Consider the following 13,638-nt stretch of genomic DNA (forward strand, 5'->3'; position numbering starts at 1 on the left):
GTGGGAGTACAACATGCATCTGCCATCCTAAACATCTGCTAAATGTTGTGTTTTTCTTGTATGTGAATCTCAGATTGTTTCTGGCTTGGGAAATTAAAGGCCGTGTAATAACTTTGAAGTAACTACGAATTAGCTGCAATCTAGCAACATTTCAAAAAATCATAACATTTTATATTTCTGTTGGCTGGGTTTTCATCTCTTAATCTTGCTCAAGAATTACTGACAAAATCAGTCAGCATAATTCTCCACATACTATTCATATTTGTCGCTATTTGGCAGTGGCAATTCACTTTGAGCTCCCAGAGTGCAAGAGAAAGGATGGAGAGAAACCAAACAATCATTCTGGGGAAAAAACAACCAACCAACCAACCAAAAAACCCCAAACCTGCCTTTCATTCAACTCCATGTTCGAAACTAGATCAACTATCAACAACAGGAACTAAGGTCCAGAGAGTGGAGGCATGTTGGTGCTGGGGGAATAAGGGTGTTTTTAGCAGACTTATGCTAAAGCTAATTAGAAGGAAGGAGGCAGGCTGGAAGCAAACCAATAGAACCTATCCCATGTGGATCAAAGCGTGGGTTGTGTATATTCAGAAAGCTTTTATCCCTTTTGGAGCCCCTTGCTGTATATAATTCTCCAAAGTGAAAGAACAGATTGCTTTGCATTACTTTTCCTTATCACCAAAGGAACAAATGGCAACACACAAATCTGGACTCTAAGAATGTAAGGAGTGGTGCACAAACCCAGGGAGGAGGATCTGAAATGACATCTGCAGATGCTGCTTGTGTTGGATTTCACAGTGCTGACAAAGGACTTCGCTAGGTGAGAAGGAACCAGCAGTTTGTGTTGTGCACCAGTCTAAAGCTGATGGTTGGCTGGAGCTGTTTCTTAACTGATGTTGTTAATAGATTATATGAACATGGAGACAATTAGATGTTACAGAACGTTTTTTGAAATACATTTATGCACCTCGTGAACTCGTTTTATTGTTCCCTAAATTGCTGTCTCAGAGCCTGAATGTTCTGTGGCTTGGGCTCTTTTATTAATTGACATAACATTTAAAAATCTCACAATGGCAGTGCAATACATTGGCTACTGCTTTATTAAAACACTTAGCATTTTGGATGCAAAAAAGACCCAAAGGTTGTCATTTGCATGAAAGTATTAATTGTGGGAAGTGTTTTTTTTCTTTTTTTTTTCTTTTTTTCCCCCCAATTTCATTAAGTTGAAGTTTATCTTGGATCTGGAGGCAGAGGAGTTGTGCGGTGAAAATAACAAAACACTTGGGAAGAGGGTAATTACAGTTATTAAGCAGTTGGCTAATCTGTGCACTTTTACTGTGAAGCTTTTGTCTTTGCATTGTCTACCTGTTTCACAGTTAATTAGCTGTTTAGGGCCTGAAACCCAGGTCTCCCATTTGAAATCGGTGGAAATACTCTCCTTGAATTGTGCTATACAGCTTTGATCCTGTATGAGCCTTTGAATTACAGGGCTGCAGCTGGTTTCGGTGAACATTCTGCTGCCATAGAGCTTCCAAGACAAGGCTCACGCTGTGGTAGATAGCTTGCATGTTAATTCAGCAGCGTGTTTTGGTTTGGGTTTTAATTTTTTGTTTAGTGAATAGCTGGAGTGTTGCTGTGCTTGTCTAAAAGATAAGCACTGGAGTTCAAGAACACAAAACAAGCCCTTATCTCAAGAGTGACTAACCACTCCTGCATGACCAATTTAACAATATATTTAGAGAAACATTGTTTGTAAAAAGTCTAATGAATTACAGCAATACATTTGCAACAATACCAGAAGCAGTAGGTTCCCATCTCAGGCACTTACAGTGCTCTCTGGGTTCATGAACTGTTCAGTCTGGTTTGCTCATCTTTGTAAAGAGAGATTACAGCCATTGTGGTCTTCATCATTGTGTTAGGAAGAATTTTCCTTCCTAAATATTAGGAAAATTGTTTTGCAAGCTAATGGAAATGCTTTCAGAATCCTGCCTGATATATGCAGCAATACCCAGCCCTTCTGCTATGCAAAAAGTGGTCCTAGGAGCTCTGAAGAATGGGGTCTGAAACAGAATTCTTACAGAGGAGTTTCACAGTAGACAGCCCTGTTTTCCAGGGGAGGGTTTCCTGATGGATGCTGTAAAAACCAGTTTCATGGTGTTTTTTTTTTTTTTTTTTTGTTTGTTTGTTTTCGTATTTTGTTTTTTTGTTTTTTTTCAATGTTAGTTTCCAAAATGCGCATTTTGCTGCTGCAGCTTTCCCAGATCTCACTTAATTACCTGCCCACGTGATCTCTCACATTCTACACATCAGAGATTTTTCCTGGAATAAGAAAATATTAAAAAATTATTTGTAGTCGTTCAGTGTTTCCTCCCCTAATGGATTCTGTGGCGCTTTGAATGCACTTACCTCGGTTTTTATCTGGCTGCCCATCTCCATAGTATCTCATTTCTTCCCATCAAACGTAAAATCTTTTTCCCCGAAATACTGATGATGAGAATGGACAGGTTGTTTGCTTTAGAAAGCAATAAAAAGAAATCCAAAAAGGCAAAGCTAAATGAGGAGAAGGCAGTTGCATTTAGGGGAATTATTGCTCACAAACCAAGTGGAAGAGATGAGATTTCTATCTTAGTTCTGAAAGAGATGAGGGATTTCTCATTTGCACAGTGTCCTGGATTTTAAGGTGGGAGGGAATCTGTTTGTCCATTTGGTGGTGTAACCCACCTGGTAAGGTTTCTTCTGCTCCAATCCAGTGCACTGATCTCTTTGGAGCAGTGGAGGTCTTACAGAAGTTCCTTTCTCCCATTACAAAGACTTTGTTTTCCTTTATTTTTCTGTACAAAGCCAAGGCTCTGGCTGCAGCAGAAGGTGGTCGTTCTCTAGGTAATGGAGGGACACTTGCACCAGACCTTGATTGTGAACTCTCAAGGACCTCAATTTCCATTGCCTTTGTATCATGTTCTCTTGTACCTGAGAGACTCCCATGGGGTTTATGGGCCACTTCAAGTCCACAGTTTAGAAGAGAATTTCCAGGTACCACTTTGAAGAAAACTATCCATCTTTCTGTTTTCAAGCTAGATGCTTTCGGTATCTTTTTTATTTCTCCATTAATTTGTCATCTCGTCCTTCCTCCAGATCCCATAAGCTGGATCTGTCCCATAATCCATTCCGTTCGACTGAAAGACTGAGGCACAGAGATATGGAGTCATTTCTCAGAGGAGAGTGTCAGTGATAAAAAGGACACTTGAACTCCAGTCTCCTGTTACTCAGTCCATTGAATTTAACCAAGGCTGCTACTTTCAGCCAAGCCCTCTCTGACCTTTTCAAGAGATCTCAAAAGTTTACTTACCCCTAAGGGTGTTGTGAAGCTTAATTAACGTTTGTAAAGTGCCTCGAGTTCTTTGGTCGAAAGTGCTTTGGTCTATTAATATTAATAATAACAGATGAGCCCCTGAAACATTCTAGTACAGTAGAATGAATTAACATGAAGCAAGCAATCAACAACAACAAATCAAACCAGTAATGCCGTCATAGCCTCAGGCCATGCATACAGCTGGTGGTCTGATAGATGTGACAGATGAATCGTCTGATATTCTCTTCAGTCATTTCCATTGTAAATTAAACTGTCTCCCATGTCTTCCTAACAGCAGCATTTTGGCCAAAAGACACCTAAAGCATTGATTTGATTTTTTTCTGTTGAGACTTCTTTTTTTGTCATCATCTACAGGCCATGTTTAGACAGGGTCTAAGTTGATGCATGACTTTTTGGGTACTTTTCAGGGACATACATAGACCATGGCCAGTCAGGCTCTGTTCTTATAGTCATGTTAGCTCACATACCCATACGGACTTTCTCCTCCTTTCACCTCTGTTATCTGGCGCATTTATTCATGAGGGGAATTTGTTTCTTCTCCAGAAATCTCAACAAGGGGAATGGACAAGAGCAATAACAAAGGAAATGAAGGTGCAGGCACCGGATGACTGAGCCAATGCCCTTCAGCATATCAGAAGCGCAGGGGAATTGAGAGGCTGTGATCCATGTCCCAGGGTACTACATGATGGCATTTCAGCAGTTGTGACCTTCTTTCATTGCACAGGAGCGTTAAAGGAGCCCAAATGTAACTGAGAGTGAAGTCCACACTGCCCTTTTCACAAGAGTGGTTCTCATATTGGTAGGAAACAGCTAATTCATACTTACGCCATCGTATTTTCCTTTGCTCTCCATCTATGTTCCAGATGCAGTGACACAAAATACATTCTAGTATGCAAATCATGAGCTGAAAAGCTGCCATGAACTTCGTAGATCTGTTACACAGAAAAAGAAATGAGGAATCCTTATAGAATATGTAATTTTTTAGAATAACTATGGTAATGAATATTTGGTATCTTGGACTGTGGAACACAGAGTTGGACTTGGAAGAGTATTAATGCTTTATGCAGGGTTTTTGGAGCAGAGTCCACTGCTTGAAAGTATACATCCTGGTTCCTGTGTCAAAGAGCATTGGTACTATTGTAATAGCTGTTCGTTATAATGAGAATTTAATTCCATGGAAAATGCTGCAAATTCAGGAGAAAATTTCATTTCTTGCTGAAACAAGTCAAAATTTCAATCTACATACGGACATAGAAATATTCTGATATTAGATTGTGTGGGTGTGAAGAAAAGAGGGAGCAGGGAAGGGGAGAATGTATTCAACTTTAGTAAGTAAATACTGGTATTCTCCCCATATTTCTTACTGTTTACTGGGGTTTTACATACAGATAGGATCCCAGAAGCCTCAGTCGAGAACTATTTTACTGTTTATGAGGGTGGATCTGTTTATGAGGGTAGACAGTGTTAGGGCAAGGGGGAATGGTCTTAAACTGAGAAAGGAGAGGTTTAGGTTGTATATTAGAAGTTTTCCACACAGACAGTGGTGATCCAGTTGAGCAGGTTGCCCAGAGAGGCTGTGGATGTCCCATCCCTGGAGGCATTCAAGGCCAGGCTGGATGTGGCCCTGGGCAGCCTGATTTGGTGGCTGACAACCCTGCACGTGGCAAGGGGGGTTGAAACTAGATGATCATTGTGGTCCTTTTCAACTCAGGCCGTTCTGTGATTCTGTGAATCTATTTTATTATTTAATCTTAGCAACTTCTGCTTCCTTACTTGCAGATCATTTTTTGGTTTAGCATGCCTGGCATTTTGCAGGGGCTGACCCTGAATTGTGCTGCTTAATTAAAATAACATGTATGTATCCAAAGTGATAAAATGAAGATCTAACAGCGGATGAAAAGTTATTTTTAATGTTAATGCCTCATTCCCAGCCTTGTGCATAATGATTCTGAATATGAACATTGCTTGTTCTCTTCTAAAGAGTTGGTTATCCCATTGGTACGTTTTTATTGGGCTTTCCAGCGTGATCATGCAAAATCAAACACTGTGTGTGTGTCCCCTGGCCATAATTCTGTGCTTAACGAACTTATAATAGCCTGAAAAAGCAAGACCAGGGCATGCCATGATGGGAAGAGTTTGGGAAGAGTGGCTCTTTGTCCTTTGGTTGAAATATCACTAATTCTAGTGGATGAGAGGTGTCATAAACAACTGAGGAAGCACTGCGTTGTATATGTGAGATTTTTTTTTTTTAATTCTTATTTTTAAGTGGACATGTTTACTCATCTGCTATCTGTATTCCTCGAGGATAAGGACTATACACCACAAAGTGTAAGTCCTTCCTTACAGTGTTTTCCATTTTGAAAGAATTTGCTTGTTGACACGTTGGCTCATTTATGTAATAAGACAGGGCAAGTCTTCTGTGGGTGTCTTTTCACCACAAGCTTGTGTCTCTCAGCACTCTTTCTTGGAAATAATCATTAAAGTCCCTGGAGGTGTTCAAGAAATGTTTAGGTGTTGTAGCGAGAGGCGTGATTTACTGCAAGATATTGGTGGTGGATGATTGGACTGGATGATCTTAGAGGTCTTTTCCAACCTTGGTGATTCTGTGATTCTATAAAGTGGTGTATTGAAATATTAAACCTGGAATTATGGTAGTGGCCAGCTATCCACAGAAGTCACTACTGGCAAGCATGAGAATTCCTTCTTTCAATGAGGTTTTCAATTCTTTTCTGAAATCCAGCTTTGCTATGATGTTATGATGCTATTTTGTGTTATCTGTTTTCACAGCCTGACTTGGTTTCATCTTTGCATAAACAGCATGTATGATTTTTGTTTTCACATTATTTATTTCCTTTTTTGCTTAATTAAGGTTTGGCAGTAAGCAGTCTAGTTTCTTGGTTGGGTTCTTGTTTTTATCGGTCCTGATTCCCACTGATAACATTAAGTCTTATGAGCAAGTAAAAATGACTCCTGGAGTATGTTTCTTTTCCATCAGCTGTTCTGTTACAAACTAGTGCTATTCTTTCTTTTAATACCTAAAAATAATTAACCTAATAAGGAAATAAAAAATCAATGCTGATTAATTTGGGTAATTGTAACTCATATTACAGATTCCTTTGCTACTTAGCTGACTTTGGCATGTGAATGGTGATTTAGTCAAACATATCCCCTTCAATTGCATTGCAGATGTGTAGCACCTCTTATCTGTAGATAACTATGTCACTTTTTGCTTGGTTTTGCAACATTCTTTTATATCTGTTTTGCTTAAAATGGATAGAGTGCAGCATGGAAGAGGCCAGCTGGAAGGCCCTATGCCATGTATCTTGTCTACAGAGGAAAAAGATGGACTGTGATTGAAGAAGCTTTTTTCCAAAGGTATCTTACTTCGCATATATCAGTGGTTAACTTCTGTCTCTTCTTCTACTGTAGGATTTGCTAAATTAAAGTGACTAAAATTCCCTGTATTTTGATTTTATTCTGCCACATTATGCAAATTGGTTCTTTTTCCTTTGAGATCATGACAATCTGTCCTTTCTGGATCTTTTTAAATTTTTTTTAATATAAAGCAGTAAACAAATTGAACACATGCTAGCACAAATGTTGGAAGCCACTTCAGTTACTAGCAATCTTATAAACAAACTATAGCAACTGCTCTACCCAAAGATGCTTAATATACAGGTTTATTTTCTACTGATTTGTGAGATGTATTTCATATGTTTTCAATAAGATTCCAGCTGGGGAGTTAAAAAGAAAAGCTGGTTCCTGAAGCATGAGTTCAGCATTCTCTAAATATCAAGTTCAGCCATTTTCTGGTAGTTGAAATGGTTCCTTCTGCCCCTTAAAATGAGACATCTTTTAAATCACCTTCTGGAAGCAGTCCTAACTTCAGGTACTCAAATGATTACTAATGTAAAAAATATATTTATGCTTTTGAAAGACATTATTTTAAATGATTCTGGACAGCTCAGATTAGCTTTTAGTAGTGTCATATTCACAATAATCACGTTGATTACATGAATATCCAGTGTTTTCTACTTGAATACTAATAGCCTGAAACTCAGCAAAGGATCTTTCAACATATTATTGGTAAATGGTTTTATTTATTTCTTACTATTTGAAGTGCAGAAGAAAAAAAAACAAAGTGGGCTAGGAGGTGTCTAAAGCCAGAAATGCATCCCAACCCTTCAATTTTGTGGCAAATAATTGGGCCCTGAAGGAATTGGCTGTTCAGTTGTTCTCCCAGCTGTAGTGTGTGTGTGTTGGCTCTGTTTCTTATAGATGCCTCTCAGCAATACGTTTTGGCAGGAGCCCTAAGGACTTACACCTCAAAGGAGGGGAGGAAGAATGCTCTACATTGAGGGCTTAAGCTAATGTGATCCAGAGCCCCATTCGATAAAGATATTCACAAGAGGAAAAGCTCCAAACATTTTACTGAATGCCATTTTCCTCTTAGGAAGGTAAATTCACTGGCAAATTTTTATCGCTTACCCTATCCAGCATCAGCGACATCTCACTCTTATTAGCCTTTAAACCTTTCAGACAAGCTGTTCTTTCACCTTACTTGCACTAGTGTGGGTATAATCACGTATCCATGCAAGCAGTACATATTTTTTCCTTTTTTTTAAGAACTGTTTGTTTCCACTGGTGTGTTTGTACATTGAGTCCAGTATCACAACTTTAAAAGACGTGACAAAGAATTTTGTCTAAAATTTTGTCCTGAAGCACCAGTGGAAATGTAAGCTTTGCTAAGGCTTTGCTGATGAAAATTTAGCTGGAGTATGGGGAAATCTTTCACTTGTACTTTACTAATTTAGGAGTATACATCTCATTTATAAAAGTGACATTGATGCTCAGGAAGCTGGAGGGATCAGATAGTCTGTATGATAGTCCAAGTGATAGTGAACAACTGAAGAGACAACTCATTGCTTTCAGGGGCAGCGTACAATACTTGAGTACTTTGAGCTAATTGATTTAGGCATGGTAATGTTTGTATTCTTTTCCATGTGCTTTAACCTCTGCTAACTCTTGAGCTCAATTTCCCCCCATTTGGGAGATGGCCAGAATCATGTTCCTCTCTGGCTCAGCAAGTTTTGATCCTGATGGAGAGGTATGTAGATACTTACAGAAATGGGCTGCAGTTTCTTGGACACTCAAGAGATAACAGTTTTCATACTGCTGAAATTGTGTTGGAAAATGGGAAAGTCACCTAAGGTAAACATCCATAAGTTGTCAAAAGCAGAAGTATCCTCACTCCTGTCCTGTCATCCATTTTCTTCAGTCTTTGCTCAGCATAGGATCCACTAGATAAACTCAAAATGTCTGCCTCTTTTAATGCAGAGCATTATAATATGTGGTGAATGTGTTCAGGTACTTTTACAAAGCCCTTTTCATGCAATCCTTCCATATTTTCAAATAACACCCAATTAAGCACTTGAATCAGTGCTGCCCTCAGCAGAGATGTAATTAAGCAAGTGTTTAAATCCCCTGTTAAATTAGTCTCTTCTTTCCTAATCTACCATTACTATTCTTGTCCAGAAAAATAATGGGAAAACAAATGAATCCTGAAGCCCTAGCTTTAGGCTTATAAGGGTCAAATTATATCAGCCATGCAAAGCAGATCTATGGAATCCAACTGAATCGACATGAAACAAACAGAATTAAATAGAGGCAAAAGCATCACCTCTCCAGGAAGGAAAAAAAAAAGTTGAATGGAATAAAAACCCACTTCCAAAAGCGCTTTATGTGGCACTTTTCCCCACTAATGACTTGAGTGCTGTAATTCAGAATGTGCACAAAACGCATACATGGTCCGGTCATAAAAAGAATAGGGAAACAAAGAGGTTGCTAATTCAATTACAGATGTTATAGATCAAGCTCTTTACCATTCATCCAAATGGAAATTTACACTAAATAACATTATCATGAATTGGCTCAGGAACTTAATGGACTAAGGCTCTCTCATCTAGCAGATTGTCTGCTCTGTGCTAGGTCTTAAAAATTGTTTCTGTTGTGAATGCCTTGAACTGAACCTTGATAGACTCTTGCTATAGAATCAACAAAAAGTCACATCATTGTTTTCATTATGCTCACTTCGCTAAAAGATGCATTAAGCATTATGTTGTGTCCTGTCAAACTTATGGCCAGGGAAAACAGATTGAGGGTCTTTCAGAAGTCTGTCATACAGCTTTCCATTTCATACAGCTTTCCAGAGATGCTTGGTAAGCCATGCATACAAACCAAAACCCAATTATCTATCTGCCTATTTATTTATTCATTTAGGATACAAAACGTTTTATCTTGGATCCTTAAAATCTACTGGAGCATTGCAGTCTTATGAGCAGGTTCTTGCAGATTTTGGTACTGCATATACAAAAGAACTGCAGTCATGTTCCTTACTCCCAGGGCTGCCAGATATTTTGGGCCATTGCATTAATATTGGTTTACAGGGGTGGGAAGGTTATCTAACCAGAATTATCAGAATTTGCTAATATTTCTTTCCTCAGGCTGGTATTGAACGCACAGCAAAACCGATCTGAATTCATGTCTCCAAGGAAGAAAGAGCTTCCAATCTTAAAGCATCACATATTGTGGAGACTTTTTTAAAAGTAAAAAGCAGTGGCTATGTGTGTGCATACAGCCGAGAAAACACCGCTGCTGATTTCCCCAGCATGCACAACGCAGGGGAGTGCAGGGCAGAGGTTCTTGAGCTCTTGCTAACCTGTGTTGGAAGCCTTCAAAGGGTGATATCAGCTCAGGCCTGCAGACAGAAGAACACTGTTCGTGTGATGATGTGCCCACCTTAATTAGTGATATGGCGCATCTGCACTGATTTTCACAGCATTACTTGGATAATGCAATGGAACCAGTTTCTCTATGGGTTTCTTTGTACCCCTGATTACAGCCACTGTCAAGTAAACTTCTTCTAAGAAGCAGTGCTTGAACTTTGTTGTTTTCTGCTTTGGGAAGTGACCAGTATTAGCTCTCTGAAAGCAGCTGGGACTTTATAGTCTCAAGAAGGGGAGCATGGGGGATATTATCAGCATGGCTCCTGTTGAGATGGAGTAAAAATGATGGAGCCAGAATCTTCTGAGTGGTATCCACTCATAGGATGGGAGTCACTGGACAAATGTTGAAATACTGGCAATTCTGTTTAAATATAAGAAAGAGCTTTTTATTGTGAAAGATTTCCCAGAGAGGCTATGGAACCTTCATTGCTGGAGATATTTAAAACCTGGACATGACCATGGGCAGCTCAAACTCATCCTACTTTGAGGAGGACTTTGGACTGGATGACTTCCAGAGGTCGCTTCCAAACCACAGATATTTTGTGGTTCTGTGATTTAAGAATCTAATCCATATTGAAAGGCAATGAAGATAACTGTCCTAGACTTTGAAATGGCTTTTGAAAGTGAGACTCAGGCTCCTCCATCACTTGCAGTGCTGAGTGGAGGAATAATGTAATCCCTTGAAAAAACTGTCCAACACCTTTCTCAAGCTTGCACATAAATGTTTAGGTCTAGTGCTTGATATGAAGTATTCAGAACTTTTTAGCATATTTTTAAATCCCTGCAAAGCTTCCATCCATACAAGTAATTATGTAATTCTTAAAAATAGCTTTAATTTGTTTTAAACTTTTGAATTTTGAAATAGCAAAGATGAAGTCACAAGGTAACCGTTCCTTTTACTTCCATGGTCATTAAATACAGAACTGATGAAGAGTTCATTGCTTCAAAGGTTAGGTTCCTAAAAATGAAAAGGAACCAAGTAATATTTGCTGTGCCAAGGCTCATTTCTTCTGCCTATGAGGGACAATAAGCATGCCATTTGAAAGGTCATTGGTTCTTTTGTATGCTAATAAACAATTAGTGTGGCTGGGGGGAGGGGGAGGAGGACATGTGGCATCAACTTCTTTAAAATGTATTTCTGAGCAAATTAACAATTCGTGACAAGTTAAGAATACTGAAGCTAATATCTCCTGGATGACTTCTCAGCCGTCATTTTGTTCTGTGTGAAAATAGTGCTGTTTAATCAGCTCTGGCTAACAATTATTTTTCTTCTCGACGAGCACCTTCTGCGACTTCAGTTCACCCCTGAGATTATTATTTTTTTTTATTGTAACATTTTATAGGCGATGAGGAAAAAGAAGATTTAGAAAAAGAAAATAACTGACTTTTCCTCCCAGGCAGTTATGATGGTGTTTGCATATGAGATACATGTGCATAGAATCTAAATTTGATGCTATTCCAGCCATTTCATTGCAGAGATAGCAGTGAAATTTCACGCATTCTGATGATTACCATCCCTGCCTCTATCCCCTCTTCTTTCCTTGCCCCTCTATTCCCCACACTCTGGTTAGCTGTCAGCAAAGGGCAATAACTGTGATTGTGGATGGAATAACCTAACTTGCTGAATGCCAAATACTGCAGATTAAATAGTACACACAAAAGACTTGCTCTTCCTCGTTCTGAATTGCTCAGGAACATCTGCAGGCTAGTAATCAATTTTTATTATTGTTATTTTTTTTAACAAATCATTGGAAAACACGGTTTAGACTTCCTGGAATGACTTTCACCTGTCCTCTTTTTTGACTTTGCTTGCATACGAGCTTTCCTTACCATTTTTTTGGATGCCAAGGGCTGTTCTCTTGCAAAGTTTCTAGAATGCAGTAACACTGAGGTTGTTTTTTCATACAGCATCAAAGCTGCTGCTGCATGAGCATGTGTGGTGAAGTTGGGTGGTTGGGAACATGGAGGGGTAAAAGCAGGTAGGGTCCAAGCATGCTTTCTGTCTGCAGTCCTGTTTCTTGTTAGGCATATGTTGGTGTTGGAGGGAGACTGGAAACTCCTGTTGATCTGCAGTAGTTGACCTTGTCCTTGCGGTGTCCCCAGTATGCTGCAGAGTCCATTTTTTCAGTTTGCAAGTCTCAAGAGCGTTACCCAGCACATCCTTTCTCTCAGCCTTAGGAAACATGCAGCTCTAAACATGGGGGAAAATGGAAGGTATGCCATGCGTACTGGATGTGTAGTCAGCTTTGTATATTCTAATGCCAAATGGAGGAACAAGCTGTGCATGTATCAGAGCCGGACAGAATGGAATTAATTCTGCTGTAATTGAGAAATCTCAGACACATGAAACATCAGCGAACTCAACTGGTGAAGTGGTAGAGCAGAAAACTTGTAAATATTCAGATGGTGTTCAGGATGCATGTTGTATCGTAGCAGAAATAGGAAGTCAGGACCAAGTGCTTAGCCGTAGCTTTGTTGGGAGTGCAGCAGTTAACTGAGGTCAAGGAGATGACTATTGGCAGTCAAACATGTTATCTCCTGCAATTACTACCACTACAAATAATGCTTGAGTTGAACATTGGAAATAATGGTCCTTATCTTTTGAACAGTCTCATATCTCCTTCCTTGTAGGGCTCCTTTAGTTTGTAGAAATCTTCAGGTACGTGAGTTATTAAATAACCTGCACCTTTTTTTTTATTTTTTATTTTTTTGTGACAAGTCTATTCATAGCTCCAAAACAGCAGCTAAAATGTCTTCATCTGCTTCTGGTACACTGAAGTCTTGCTTGCAAGTTTATGTCAGTAGTGTCGGGTATAACTTCTCTTGTTTTTCTTTATTTTTAATTACATTTTTTATAGTTTTCAGCACACAAAGCAATCAGGCTATACAAAAGCATGTCAGTGAGCAGAGAGGTGTTTCTCCATAAGCAATAAACAGCGGCACCTTTCTTAGGCAAAGTTTGCAACACTCACACTTGCATACGATGTGAATGCATTACATTGCACTTTGGACATGACTGATGGTTTATGAGCCACCAAGAGTTAACAGACTGGGAGAAAACTGGAAGAGTCTCCTATTAAATAGTGTTGTTTAGATTAATTAAGTTGATACATATGATAGGCAAGCAGTACAGGGACATTATTCCAAATACTGCAATAACTTTCCTAAACCTCGTGACAAAATCTGAATTTAAGTTTCATTCATAAATAGGCTGTAAAGGATTAATATTAGGTTGGACTTGGTGTTCTTGATTGTCCTTTCCAACCCGAACAATTCTCTGAATGTAAAAATGAACAAGCCATTGATTTTCCTTTCTATGAACTTCTTTGAGGCTTGCTAAAAGTTTTCATACAAAGATAGAGTGTTTTTATGCTTGTAAAGCTGGGGGATGTGGGGGAGCTGAGGTAAACATACAGATGACCACTTTCCACATCCCCTGACCAGCGTGTTGATTCAGGGACTGAAATGCAAATCTTTGTT

General features: G+C 39.1%; 2 protein-coding genes across 11 annotated transcripts in view; one reads left to right on the forward strand and one right to left on the reverse strand.

Annotated features, from left to right (window-relative positions):
* The window catches only part of LOC128090180 (cytosolic purine 5'-nucleotidase-like), a 587,975-nt gene that overhangs the window by 427,451 nt on the left and 146,886 nt on the right, over positions 1 to 13,638 (reverse strand). The gene's annotated exons all lie outside the window — the stretch shown is intronic.
* LRRTM4 (leucine rich repeat transmembrane neuronal 4) overlaps positions 1 to 13,638 on the forward strand; it is a 422,410-nt gene that overhangs the window by 104,750 nt on the left and 304,022 nt on the right. The window contains exon 2 of one of the 10 annotated variants that reach the window (XM_052702300.1): positions 6,651 to 6,748. The exons of the other annotated variants lie outside the window; for them this stretch is intronic. The gene's annotated coding sequence lies outside the window, so the exon portion shown is untranslated. The remainder of the gene's footprint in view (positions 1 to 6,650; positions 6,749 to 13,638) is intronic. 10 annotated transcript variants of the gene reach the window in all.

This window comes from Tympanuchus pallidicinctus, unplaced genomic scaffold (assembly GCF_026119805.1).
Source record: "Tympanuchus pallidicinctus isolate F22 unplaced genomic scaffold, pur_lepc_1.0 scaffold44, whole genome shotgun sequence".
Taxonomy (NCBI): Eukaryota; Metazoa; Chordata; class Aves; order Galliformes; family Phasianidae; genus Tympanuchus; species Tympanuchus pallidicinctus.